Here is a 15,165-nt window from a genome sequence, read left to right on the forward strand (position 1 = left end):
TATATTAAACGTATATCACTTATAGATGGCCTCCCGAGATATTTGGGTCATAACCAGGCCCGTTTGATTATCAGTTCGTTCGTTACGCAATAAGCGGTTAAACGATTATTTGATTTCTGAATACTGAGGCGAATCCGGTTTTGTCACGAATGTCACAGATTGGGTTATGTTATAGGTGTGAAACGAAGACTTAACCATTCGATTTAACAGTGTTACTAACAACATTTCAAATGAGGGAAGCATTTAATCTCTCCCAAAAATCACAAGGACTCAAGCAGTTCAAAAATTTTGCAAGGGATGCAACCTGCTCCCGTCCTCAAACCATAGGGATGCAAATACAATTCTCTCCAAAGTATAGAAAAGTTATTTGCAATTATCAAATGGTTAAGCTAGATTTAAATAAAAATGCAAACAATGCAGACTTACAAAGAAGATCATATGTTGAGGTAAACAACCCAATCTTCATATAGTCTTCAAATGATGGCACCTCTTCAGCATGTCTCCACTCAGCCTCTTGATGGTAGCTTCTAGCCAAGTCTTGAAACTAGAATCATAACAAAAATGAGGGAAAATGTACGTTTTTTTACACAGTTTGTTAGTAGGAATTAATATTGAAGCATAATGTACAATAGAATCATACAGCTTTTATTGAAGCCTCAATGATATTTGGTGTCCATTGATGAGGTAGTATTTTTTCAAATTCAGCAAACTCGTTGACAAATATTTCATAAACTGGCTTCATATACTCCGGAAGTTGTGACATAGCACCTATGTCCCACCTAAAATTATCGATACAAAAACTAATTAATATCATACGAACGGATCATTTGATCCGCAATACTCAACATGCATGTTTGCTGATCGAAGTGAACGGATATATAGATCAATATATGGTTTAATATGTTGAGATATACACAAATAATTTAACTTGATACACAAGCATAATAACAATTACCTGTTTATTGCATCAGTTAGAAGTCATGCCTCCTCAATAGTAGAATATGCATCATATGTGTCATCTAATACCAACACGAACAGTATCATTTTTGTTGTTATTATTCTGGCTTGAGAGTAATAAGGCTCCAAGAATAATGCCAGTATCCATACATAGAGCTCAGGCACTCTATCTCTTACATAAGGTAATTTAACTTGTAAGTCCGTGTCTTTCCACCACCTAAATCGAAATTCATTATTGATGAGATCAAAACCATTACTCAATTGCTCGACTCGTATATTGATCGATAGCAACTCTAAAAAATAACCAATATAGAATTTATATTTAACAAGTTAGTTTTTATTTAAATTGTTTTTTTATTATCTATTATAACTAAACTTTTGAATAACGGGTTATGAGGACTAATAAATTTAATATCTAGGTTATATATGGTCTTTTATTTCATTTATGTTTCTAGTTGCTATGCTAGTTGTTTTGGTTGAATCTACCCATACTAATAAAAGAAAATAATAAAGATGACGTGTCAGTTCCATATTCTTTCTTAGCTAAATTTCTCGCTTAAATTTCTAATATCTATTTATAGGCATTCTAAGAACTTTCTATATTATAAATAAAGATTATATATTCTAGAATTGTACAATTCCTTATAAAACAAATAACGTTTATTGCAATTTACATGTGAAAATATAAACCTAAAAATGGAATTTAAATATTTAACCAATTTCAGTTTTAATTTGTAATAGATAATAATGCCATGCATAATAATATAAAAAAATATACCAATAATAATAATAATAATAATAATATACGATTTCTAAGATTACGTGTACATCTAAAAATTAAATCATTTTCCTTAATATGTTAACTTTTTTAAATATTTATATTTTGTAGCATAACAACAAAAATATGTATACATATATATTATCTAACTACCTTTTATCCTCCGTATTACGACGGGTTGTTTTACATTATTTGTTTATAATATTTTTATATATTTTTTATTTTAATTTTTATTTATTGTAAAAAGGTTAATAATATACTTAGGATTTGATAACGAAATGGTCTCACAAATAAATGAGATTTTATAACCCAGTATAAAAGCTTTCTGGGTTTGTTGAGACCCATACTCCGTTTATTTTTTTTTACTATAAATTTTTTCTTAATTATAAATAATATCATAAAAAACGGGTATTAATTTTTTGTATATCCCTATTTTATAAGATTTTCATATCAAACATTTGGTGAGATTAGTTTTTAATCTAATGAGATGTTATAACCCGTTTAAGGGTTATCTGGGTTTGGTGAGATCCATACCCGTCGTGAATTCGGTTCAAATGCATGAGAAGACCTCATTTACAAATAAAGTAGTCTATTGGCTTGAGAAAATGTAGTAAGCAACCAGATAGCTTTAAATGTGTCCTTTATATATATTTAAGATTTAAAATATCTTTTAATATGTGAAAATAGGATTTACATAAAAAAAAATTTAGGAATTTGTGACATTAATAGCTAATCAACCCAATATTGATTCAATATAACAAAATTTGAATTGTTTTTAGAGTTAATGGCCATTTTCGTCCCTGTGGTTTACTACTTTCGCCACTTCAGTCCAAAATTTTTAATTTTGTCAATTTAGTCCTCATAGTTTTAAATATTAGCCAATTACGTCCCATCCGTCTAACGGCATCCAGCTATGCCGTTAGTTTAAGGGTATTTTTGTCTTTCTCCTTTTAATTTTGAGTTAATGGTCATTTTAGTCCCTGTGGTTTGATATCTTTGCCAATTCAGTCCAAAGTTTAAAAATTTGTCAATTTAATGTTCAGTTTAATTCAGTTTTTTTTATTTTTTTATGTTTTTTGTTTATAAACCTGAAGAGCATAATTCAAGCCCAAAACCATCGAGCAACCTCAAATGATGGTATGCGTTTACTCTGTTGACAACAGTAATCATACCCCCCCTCCCCTTATATTTAGTTTCTAGACATTTCCTAAAATCTTCTCCATGGTGGAATTCAATGGTAAAGTGGTCAAGGTAATTCCCTGAAACCGAATTATACAGAAAAAACTAAAAATTGTTTTGTTGATTAATGTATAATAGTTGATTACGACCCAGATTTTCGTTATGATATGTTAATCTCTAAACCCTAAATATTATGCATTCATCAAAGAAACGATTTTTAGTTTTTCCGTACAATTCGGTTTCACTGAATTGCTTTGACCACTTTACCATTGAATTCCATCATGGGGGAGAGTTTAGGAACCGTCTAGAAACTAAATACGAGAGGAGGGGGTATGATTACTGTTGTCGACAGAGTAAATGCAGACTAGTTTTGGGCTTGGATAATGCTCTCTAGGGTTATAGAAAAAAAACTGACTTAAATTGACAAAATTTCAAACTTTGGACTGAATTGGCAAAAGTATCAAACCACAGGGACGAAAATGACCAATAACTCAAAATAAAAAGGAGAAAGACAAAAATACCCTTGAACTAACGGCATAGCTGGATGCCGTTAGACGGATAGGACGTAATTGGCTAATATGTAAAACTATGAGGACTAAATTGACAAAAATACAAATTTTGGACTGAAGTGGCGAAAGTAGCAAACCACAGGGACGAAAATGGCTATTAACTCTTGTTTTTAAAACCTCTATTTAATTTTTAATTTGTTTCAAATAATTTGTTGTATTAATTTTCACATTGACAAATCCCGTATAATACATGGGTTTTAAAGACTAGTAGAGTAATATATAAATAATAGCTTATTTATAATTTGTTACAATTATAAAATATTTGCTGGAACAAATCTAGCACTTTTTATCACTTATGTCTCGTGTCACACTACGAGTAAATCAAGATTCTCGTTAGATAATCTCAATGCTAAGGACGACAATGTTAACACAATCTTTGAAGAACTACGTGTTGTGATCAAAAGTGTCGTGATAACTCAAATAATTGACTCGTGCATGAATATGGAAATAGAGTGAAGAAAAGGAGTCTACTACTAATAAAAGAAAAAAATTACCCAATAACTAATCTATTTTTTAATAATTCAGGTCTTGTTTAAGATGTTTTTAATTATTTATTTTAACTAGTCTAGAATAATCGTTACAAAAACTTTGGTTATTGTCTTTCATTTCATTTAGCTATCTATATAATATGATGGTTATTTTTACTGAATTTAATGTGTATGCGAGTAGGCTATAAATAAACACTTATTTTTAATAACTTTTAATATTATATAGTATTTGCTAGAGCCGTATCTAGTATCTTTTATGGCGTCCGTCCTGCGTTAGTTATCATTTACCTTCTTATATATTGTTATCTATGCAGTTAGATATTATTATGTTTCTTCAATCAATAACTTACTTTGAGATAGTTCGAAGTTCTTCCTTTTGTTGGAGTTGCAAGTAGTTAAAATGCACCTTTGCAAGCGTTAGCAGCGAATCATATCTCAAAATTTCTTCTTCGAATTCAGAAAAATACCACCTTGCTTCTACCATTTGATGGCCCCGTTTGTAAGGTCTATCCAACACATGTTTCACTTGTCGTGCAAGTGTACCTTGGAGTGTGTTCTGTATAGTTTTTAGTTTAGTTTCTATGAATGTAGTGGCTTTATCTAGTATAGGTTCTCCTCTTATTCTTAATTGGGCCTCTCATAGAAGCTTATCATACCCCTTACATCTGTAGTAATGTCTTCCTTGAATTCACTAGAACTATAGTCCTTGAACTTGTTGAATACATCTGCATAACCACCAGTATTAAATATAACAAAAACCAATTTAATTCTTTAAGCACATTTTACGAGTGACCTACCGCAAGAAAACTTGTAACCAAAGTTTCTAAAGACTTGAAAGTGAAAGGATATCGTATAGAGATCGGCTTCCTGGAAACTTCGCAAATTAAGCTTGTTGAAAAGTTTATCAAGCTGGCCATCAATATCTTTCGAGAAAAGATATGTCAAACCAAGACGATAAATAGAATAAATCAAACTCAATTTTTCGTTCAAATCAATAGAAGGGTTTAATATCAGTTCTTTGAGTTGTTCTTTCGGCTCATCCATGGCCTTACCATATGCTTCCAATTGCTAGAAAATGAAAAAACGTAATAAATATAAAAGAACCCATACCAACACAACAACGTTAATATTGCAAGTGTCTTTCTAGCATGTGTGAGTTATAGATACGAACTCTTACCGCATTGTCAAGGGAAAATGATAGGAAGCGATCACCCCAAATCGAGGGAGGAAAGTTGACCACAGGACGCTCCGGCTCTATGGTACTTTGTGTGTTACCTGCAGTTGTGGCCATTTGTGGAATGGGAGTTGGTTTTAAATAAGGACTAGTGCAGGAAGTTTTATGGATCGGTATGGCAATTTGTTGGGTATTCAGTACTATTTATAGAGGAGATGAGATTTCAAGAGTCAATATGGCAACACGGTTTTAAGAGTAAAATATGGCTGGGGTCTATAATCAGATCAACACCACAAAATCATTCGAAAATGTCGTCTTGAATAAAATCATAAATTAAGGTTTTCTATGGGAGAGGTAAAGAAAAAGTGTAGGCACAATAAAACGTATCGGTGTGTAAGAGACATAGATGCTACTAATATAAATTAGTACTAAAAGGCTGTTTGGTAGCCTGCTAATAATTTCATTGAAAAGCTACTTCTGAATCGATCATGCTAAATAGAGCCTATTAATGATAGTTTTCAGAGAAATACTAAATGATTCGGAGGTCAGTCAAACATATTATTCATTCAGCACTTCCCCTAATTAAGAGATGTAGGATATGGTGTATTTAGAATGTAGTATGCCTTATCAGCAGCATCTTCGTATCTTATACAATACCAGCTTTATTTATTATAGTAAGTAGTTTAAAATTTAATGTCATATAGGATTTTAATTATCCCACGTTTTTTAAGTTAACCAATAATAATAATTAAGAATATATTTTGCCACCCGTCCCACCGTCTACTTTTTTTTTCTCATTAGGCATCCGTTAAAGAAAACTTACTTCCGTTAAATTTTATCTGAGTTCAAAACTTATATTTTAGAGCTTTTGATATGAGATACGGGTTTGTTGATGTAAAACCTATCTTGAAAGTTAATGGTAGTAAGAACTGATATAATTTAGGAGTTAGAAATAGAAATAGAGGTGTAACATTTGCCATTCAAAAAGAAAAAAGAAAAGAAGTATTTGTAGATTTTCCATCGGGTAAAAACACTCGTTGCTATCTAGAATTAAAAATTTGTCTTATTTGTTTAAGCTTTTGAGCACGTTATTTGTTGAGATTTTTTTTTTTTTTTCTAAATGATCTATTTGAAAACGAATAAACGAATAAAATACATAAAATTGATATGGCTAATTTGTGAAAAGAAATTGAGCTAGTGGTTTATAGTTGACTTCATACATATTTGTGTATAATATGGGGTTAACTTGTATGATTGGTGTAAAATGAGATTAACTTGCAAATATTATCGATCTAGTATGTTTATATATATATATATATATATATATATATATATATGATCAGAATCATGTGAGAACTTTTTAGTAATTGGGAACTATAAAACCATTTTGCATCACAAAAAATCCAAAATAAAAAAAATCATAAAACAAAAAAAACACAAAAATAAAAAAAGTAAAAAAACCAAAATTCTTATTTATCGTCCCGGTTTCTAAAAATAAAAAAAATAAAAAAAAAACTAAAAAACAAATTCTCGGTTTAGCTAAATTATACATATATTTATAACATGTACATATGTGTTTTTTTATACACATATGTATAATTTAAGGTAAATGATAATTTACATATGTGTACATTACGTAAACTAGAGATTAAATGAAAGTATACATATGTGTATAGGTATAGTATGAATTAAAAAAAAAGAAAAAAAAAATTCTCGGTTTAGCTAAATTATACATATATGTATAATATGTACATATATGTACACATATGTTTTTTTATACACATATGTATAATATAAGGTAATGATAATGTACATATGTATACATTACTTAAACTATAGATTAAATGAAAGTATACATATGTGTATAGGTATAATACGAATAAAAAAAATTCGGTTTTTTTAATGAAAACGAAATAAAATATAAGAATTTTGGTTTTTTTATTTTTTAAAAATTTTCATTTTTTTGTTTTAAAGTCTTTTAAATATTTTTTTAGAGATTTTTTAACGGTCCAAAATGGTTTTCAAAGTTCTCAACTTGCCAACGGTTCTCTTAGGATCCTTACAATATATATATATATAGAGAGAGAGAGAGCGGGGGGGGGGGGGGGTAGAATCTAGAGAGAACTTCTCTTAAGAAGAGAACTTGAGAACTCATATTAACTGTTACACCCCAACCTAAGGCGGAAATGCCGAAGCAAGATCCGATTGTTCACAACTCAAAGATACTTTCATAATTATAAATGACAATATCTAATTAATTATTTCATTCAAATAATACACACAATAATCAAATACAATAAAAACAATTCAAATAAATAAATATAACAAGTTTAAATCCAAGTTTGTCTTCATTATAACCCTAAGGTCTTTCTAAACGTCCATACTTCAACTTCAAACAACCTGCATATGCGTAGAAAATGGAGTTTTGTCAACAACACATGTTGAGTGAGTTTATCACTAGTTTTACAATAAAATAAGGTTAATATAATAGACAAGCAAAACTTAATAAATGCGGTAATAAAATCAAACCATAAGCAAATTAGTTGTCAACTAAACCATTGCCAAGCGAATCGGGCGGTGGTCAATAGAATGAGAACCCAACACATGGGGATATGCGGGACTTCTCCGAGCACGAATGCGCACATTAACAAGTAAGCACATAACAAGTAGATTTGATTAATCACACACAATTACACGTTTGCTATTTTTGATATGTATGTATATATAGATAAATGTATGTATAATATGATATACGCATATGTCCCCAAAAAATTTATGAAAATCGAGTAGGGGAATGATAAAACTCACCTTAGATTAAAGACAAGTGAGTACAATTAAGAATAAACGAGTCAACAGATAAGCGAGTCGTCCAATACGCGTCAAACGAGATAACTGATCAGAACCTGAAACATTGTGATATGAAACTATAAATAAAAACGAACTTAATGCCGCTGGAATCAATCTAAACGGATGAGTAGAACTCTAGTTATGTTGAATTAAATGTTTAAGCGAGCTGGTACTGACCAGAATCCGAACAGCGAGTCGGAAGTCGGGTTTTGGGTAGTAGCCTTAAAATTATGTTACGAGAATAAAAGTCTTCTGGACCGAACATTGAATCCGACCAGAAGCATGAGAAAACGCAAACTCAAACTTGTTGACTGTTTTACCCTTTATCGGGTTTTAAGCAATTGACCAGCCAACACCCTTCAATCACCGAAATTGAACGAAGGCTATTGACTAGAGAATGTATATGAATGATTCCTATGTTTACAACTTACCTGGAAATTGAAAGAATCAAGAGATATGATGAGTCAAAGGTCCATATGCATGCAAAGTCAAACGAACAAGCGTTGTATCTTCAACGAATAAGCAAAAACCGAAGGATTTGATGACGATCAGAGGTAGGAAGGCTCCTCTAGGGTTTGTGTAAAGTGTTATGGTAGGGGATTAGGGGTTGTTTATATAGGAATAGCAATAACGAACCATATTTGGAAGATTTACTCGTTTAAGTAACAAAATACGATTTTAATGAGAATATCGATGTAATAAATCAAAGATTTCGTGATTTATCAGTAATTTAATAATATGGACTTGTATTTTAGTTATAATCATTTTCTTCGACCTTAATTTACTCGATTTATGCCAAAAATAAGCGACTTGGATGCTAAAAATAAATTAGGCAACAAAATAAGCTATTTAATGAGAAAATCTAGTACAATAACTAACAAAATTTGGCTTAGACACCAAGAAAACGAAATTGGACTAGCTATAACATTTCTTGGAGTTTAGTTTTCGTTAATTTAATCAAAAATAGGAGAATTGGCAAAGCTAGTCCCTGTAGTTCCCAAAAATGCGATTTTTAGCCGTTTTAAAGCGATTTTAAAGGTTTCTAAGGGCTATTTGGCATAATTGAAAGTTATGAAATTATAAAATAAGTTAAACCGAGTTAAATATCAATAAATACAAGTTTTAAATAGTTCGGAAGATCTAAATTACGTTCCCGAATCGATTTAAACTTAAGCGAATACAAATACAAAAAATCCGAGATGTTACAGTCTCCCTTACTTTAGAAAATTTCGTCCCAAAATTAAGGAAAACTAAAACATTATAATTTTAAAAACACTTTAAAATTTTAAGAAAAATATTATAACATAGAACTTCTAACAACCAAAGCAACGCTTCAAATGACAATCCGATAAGAGCACTTATATATAGGATGTACCAGCGGCGTATCCACCATGTCCTTATCATCTCATTAGTCGTACCGTTACCCAAGCTACCTTAGGTTCTAAATCGTGACACGTAATTTTACGTATTATGATTTCTATGCGAGGACTCGGATAATTATGTTCGCGACCATAATTACTCTTATCTTCGGATGGTCCGCATAATTCTTTTCATCATGTGATTTATATAACATTTAAAACCATCATTTTGAAAGAAACAAACGTTTTGCTAATTATAAATATAGATTCAAGTATAATAAACGTTCAGGTGATTTCTATTATATCTTTTGATTAGGAAAGTTACTAATTTTGGAGATGATATGCGCAAAAGTTTAATTTATAACAAATCTTAAAATAGTTAATAACATGTGGAATCTTTAAAGATCTTATTCTTTAGGAATGAAGTTCTTAAGATAAATGTGAGGCTAGAAATGCATGAACCACCATTACTATTCTAACAACTACGAATTTATCATTTAAAACGTTCAAAATTTTCAAGGTGTATCAAAAATCAAAGTAGGGAGTTGAAATATTTACGATGAAGGGTCAATCAAAAAGTCAAGTTAGTAATAAAAGTTAAATTAATTAATGAAATTTTTTTTAATTTAAAAATGGAAATTAAATTTAGAGAATATATAATTTAGTTTAATATAAAATTTACAATAATTGAATTTTAATAATGTGAAAAATAAGTTGTGAAAACCATCATGATATTGAGGAAAACAAGAGATAATAAAATATTTATAGTTTTAAAGTTGAGGATAAGGATTTAAATGTACTTAAAATTTATAGTTTGAGTATACGGATATAAATAAGAAAATATAATTTAAATAATATTTTAACGGATATGATTTAGTATAAGATTTCTTGTTCGGTGTATTTTAGTTTTGTCAAGATTGGCGGTCGTCTAGTTAACGGAATACAGCAGCAAACTCCTTGGTGATTCTAGTAGTCGAATGACAATTACGGGAAACAGGTGAACGACGTTGATTACGACCATGATTCTTAGGAAAGACATTCTATGAGGACCAACAATGGAAATGTGTAAGACGACAGGTGAGTTGTAGGAATGAGTTGATATGAAATAATGGGGATGCGTATGTATATGTGTATATATATATATGTATATGAATTAGTACTAGTGAAGACTCGAGGACGAGTCGGGATTTAAAATAATATATATGAGTTTGAAGTATTTAAGTAAAGGAACAATGTTTTTATAAGATTTTCCAAGAATAACATAATCAAGCATATTAAACTAGTTGACATCCCATGAGCTTTCCATGGCAATTTGAATGGCCCAACTTAATAAAGCAATATAAAGTTTGTGAATTGACCTCCCATGAGCGCTGCATGGCAATTTGATGGCTTAATTCAAATAATGAGTAATAAACAATTGAGTGGTCAGCCCATGAGCGTGTACATGGCATTTAACTGACCCAACTAATTAACGAATTATCGAATCAATGGAGTTGTTCGGACCATGAGCTTTACATGGCATTTAACCGACCCAACTAAATATCGAATCAACGAATCAAATATAAGTAGTTGGTGTATCTTGGGAATCACCCCGGACGATACATTCCAACCCAAAAATCAAATCGAAAATGATTTAACAAATGAATAGTTGGAGTGCCCATGGATTTCCATGGATTTTTCACCCAACTAAACATTTAAAATAATTTAAAAACACAATTTGGAAGTATAACCGTTTAGCCGGTTATGTTTACCACGTAACCGTTTAGCCGATTACGGGTACCACTTGAAGTTATGGGTGTACGACATTTGTCATACCCCCACACTTCAAGGTGAAAGAGAAAAACACGGTAATTCTTAAGGAATTTCCCACAATAAAAGGTAATCTACCAAAAATAAGAGGATTTAAAAATATTTTGAAAGTTGAGGCATAACCTCGGAATTTGTGTGTGTGTGCAATAAATAAACAAGATAAATACAATTTAAATAATTAATCTAAGCAAGCTGTAAACAATTTTTTTAATAGCACATAAGGCAATTAAGATAAGCACGTATAGGGTTCCTAACATATGTCTAAGACAATTTCTAACGACCTATCTTATAACCTTCGGCTCTGATACCAATCTGTCACACCCCAACCTAAGGCGGAAATGCCAGGGCGTGATCCGATTGCTCACAGCTCGAAGATACTATCATAATTATAAATGGCAATATCTAATTAATTATTTCATTCAAATAATACACACAATAATTCACTACAAAAAACATTAGTTTCTGGGACTGAAAAAATTTGTAATGAATTATCTAAGAGCTATAAAATTTGTAATGAATTATAATAATATAATAACCAACTCCTAAAGTTATTCATGCAATTAATCAACCCTAGACTCCCGATAAAATAGTCATTAAAAGTCGTGTTTATTTCTTATTTATAGTTCGTACGGATTGACCGCTTTGGTTTCCTTGGACGCTTTCAAGTTATTCTTATTTCTCTTACTTCAATCACTAAGGTGAGTTTTTCACCACCCCGTTTTAATGTTTTAATGTTTTGGGGTAGCATATGTATCCTTATAAAAATTCAAGCATTGTTTCTTCTATTACAAACCTACAATTCGTATATGGACTTGTGTGCTACTTGTATTACTTGCACTAATATTACTTGCACGATTGGGAAGCCTCATTAATTATGATCATACGCCCCCCTTTGCACTCCGATCCATTTGTATCGAGTGGAAAAGGGTCTCATTATCCAAGTACGTTGGTTGTTACCAATTGGAAAGGACCTTACTTGCGCGATTATCCAAGTACATTGGTTGTACCAACTGGAAAGGACTTACTTGCTCATTTATCACATGTCTATGAATTGTATAGTTTTTAAGTACGTATTTAAACTGTGGAAACTCACCAGCTATATTTATAGCTGACCATATTTTATACATATGTTATAGGTACCGTGATTAGAGGTTGAAGTATTGAAGACACATAGATAACTAGGTTATTTAATAAACGAGACATTGGTTTTTATTATGATTTGATTTCAATTTGTATTCTTATTTGAACTTGTGTACTTGGCAATTTAATGAATTAATGTTATTATGGTCACTTAATAGTGTCATGTGTGTTTGGGCAATCTGTACGTCACACTCGGGCGTTTCCGCTTAAGCCAGGGTGTTAAATTCTATTCCTATTAATAATAATATGCACTCACAGTAACAAATGCCATTTAATGTTAGTGATATAAGTGAATGTGGCAGTGGGAGGAAAACCATGAAACCAAACCAAACCGTAAGGATTGGTTTTAATTTCTAACGGTTTGGTTTTCGTTTTCAATAATCAAAAACCGTTAGTAACGGTTGGCTCATGGCATTTTATCGAGCAGTTGGCGTGAACATATTAAGAAGAAAAGATAAGATAAACACACCTGTTGTTGTTCGATTGATATTGAAATCATGTTGTCGTCGTTGTTGGATTTGCCGAGTTCTTGCTCAACACACCTGTTTGCTGAATCAGGTTCTTGATTCGACATCAATCTTGATTACGATATGTTCTTGATTCGTAAAGGGTTGATTGAAGAAGAAGAAGAAGAAGGTAGGGTGATAGGATTTGTAATAGTGAATTCGTGAATTTGATGAATATACGTTCTTTTTTCAAACATAAATTTATTTTAGTATTAAAAAAAAACCTAGATTACCTGCTATTCATGTAAAATATCTATGATTGGAACAAAAAAGAAAGTTAAATGACCTGATTGGAACAAAAGATTTTTTCAATGACCTGATTGGAACAACTTTAAAACTTGGTTACTATTCTATGGAGTAAACCCAATAATAACAATTAATCAAACAATCCTAAATATCCATATGCATCAATTTAATATAATTAAACCTTTTACTAAATCATAAAACCATAACGATAAATAAATCCCAAATCAAAACACAATGTCAAAGCAGGTTCATCATAAGCCTAGGCAGTCTATAATGTTTAGCCTAGCATCTTAAAGTAAAACAAAACAATGATAAACAAAATCATGGTGGAAAACAAAAGAAACGAAAGATTAAAGGTGATAAAACCCGGGGTCTTCGTTCTTGATCGATAAGCACGCCACCGAATGATTCCAAACTTCCAAATCCTCCAAAAGATGCACTCCTAGGCCTTGGAACTCCCCAAAATCGGATGTGGCTTTCAGGATATGTTTAAGGTTGAGTTTAGGGGGCTTTAAATTGGAAAATAACCTAAAAATGAGTTGGCAACTTCTAGAAGCAGCCCATAGCGCCGCGCGGCGGGCTTGGCCCTCCCCACCGCGCGGCGCTCCGGCAAAATGGGAGAGGGGGCCAGTCTGGTTCATTTCGGTTCGCTCCTAGTTCGGTCCAGTTCATTTCCTGATGCTCCGGTTCGCCGGTTTAGCTCATTTTTGCTTGTTTTTCGCCCTCTTTAACCACAAACAAGTCCCGGGACCTACATTATTCAAATGTGTTAGTAGTATACAAATCCTAATAAAAACCGAACATAAACTAATAAAATACTATATAAAAGATACACGGGATTTATGTATATTAAGCACTATATCACATGCATTACTATCGTATTACGTGTATGCATTACTCATGTATTACACATATATTTGGTTATCGTTTATGACATATACGCAGTGCAAATGCATTACATATGTGAATTATGGAAGTTATACATATATGCATTGCTAATATATTGAATACATGCATTATTGGTGTTGTAATAGGTGGAAAGCGTGCCTCGGGAAGGAGCAAAATAGAAAGAAAACGTGTATGTCATGGAAGGCTTATTACGCTCGTCTACGCGCTAGTTGTTCGAAGGAATTATAGGGTTGTTGAAAAAACAACGTGATGTCGTTCGAATTCTGGTCCAGGTCGCACCCCTCAAAACAATGTTGAAACTGTGAACCCATTGTTGGGTTAACTAGATTAGTTCATGGGTCAAGTCAGTTTCGGGTCAGCAGTTGCTATCAAGTAGTTAACGTGTCACATGTGTAGAAGTAGTCCAAGTTGATCGAGTTTTATGAGATGTGAATGTTAGAGTTGGAGAACAAGTAGAAGTTGAAGTTTGCTGCTAAATTAGAGGAATAATTTGTCAATTTTGCCCATACCAATCAACCCTGACTTACACAGCACATCATTTTCAGATGTAACTAACCGAACCTTCCAATTCTCTTCAAATGATGGTCCCTCTTCACTATGTAAGGCACCTAACCCCGGGAACCCCACAGTTGGTAATCATTCAAAACACTTGTAAAAATATTTAAACTTAAAAATGATTCATTTCATTAAAATAACCAATTCAAAGTATAATTCAGCGGAAAACATAAATAATAAAATAAGTTCCCAAAATCCCTGAAATATTGCCCAAAACCAATTTAATTATATTTTATAAAACTTTTTAAAATAAAATGTTCAATAATAAAATCTTCCATCCACGTATGCCCTTCACCGTCCAAGTAGCTTCGTGCACATCCAAGCGATAAGGCATCCTCCTCCTAACCTGAATCTCACACTAACATGCACACAAAGTCAGCTTGAGCTGAGTGAGTTCAAGTTTTAATAAATAACATCAATAATAATAATCATAATAGTCATCCCAAGAGTTTTAAAATAAAAGGGATAAAATAGTTAGGCCATCATCAACAATAAGTAATCATCCTTATATATATATATAAACATCCTTATAATTATATACCTACATATATATCATCCAAGTAATAACATCAGGGTCGAGCAAACGTACAACCCAAACACGTAACATCAACGCAAGCAAACACAAAGTAGGCATACGCAACATCAGTAAT

At 31.7% G+C, this 15,165-nt stretch overlaps 1 pseudogene across 1 annotated transcript; it reads right to left on the reverse strand.

Annotated features, from left to right (window-relative positions):
- Positions 1-414: 414 nt before the first annotated feature.
- On the reverse strand, positions 415-5,356 carry LOC143631221 (alpha-copaene synthase-like; annotated as a pseudogene). The gene is made up of 6 exons (XR_013153310.1): positions 5,149-5,356; positions 4,769-5,039; positions 4,322-4,696; positions 956-1,174; positions 641-779; positions 415-544 (listed from the first exon to the last, which is right to left on the reverse strand). The product of XR_013153310.1 is annotated as an alpha-copaene synthase-like (transcript).
- Positions 5,357-15,165: the final 9,809 nt, after the last annotated feature.

This window comes from Bidens hawaiensis, unplaced genomic scaffold, assembly GCF_021521415.1.
Source record: "Bidens hawaiensis isolate Kalapana, Puna unplaced genomic scaffold, B.hawaiensis_p1.1 tig00005959_1, whole genome shotgun sequence".
Classification (NCBI taxonomy): domain Eukaryota; kingdom Viridiplantae; phylum Streptophyta; class Magnoliopsida; order Asterales; family Asteraceae; genus Bidens; species Bidens hawaiensis.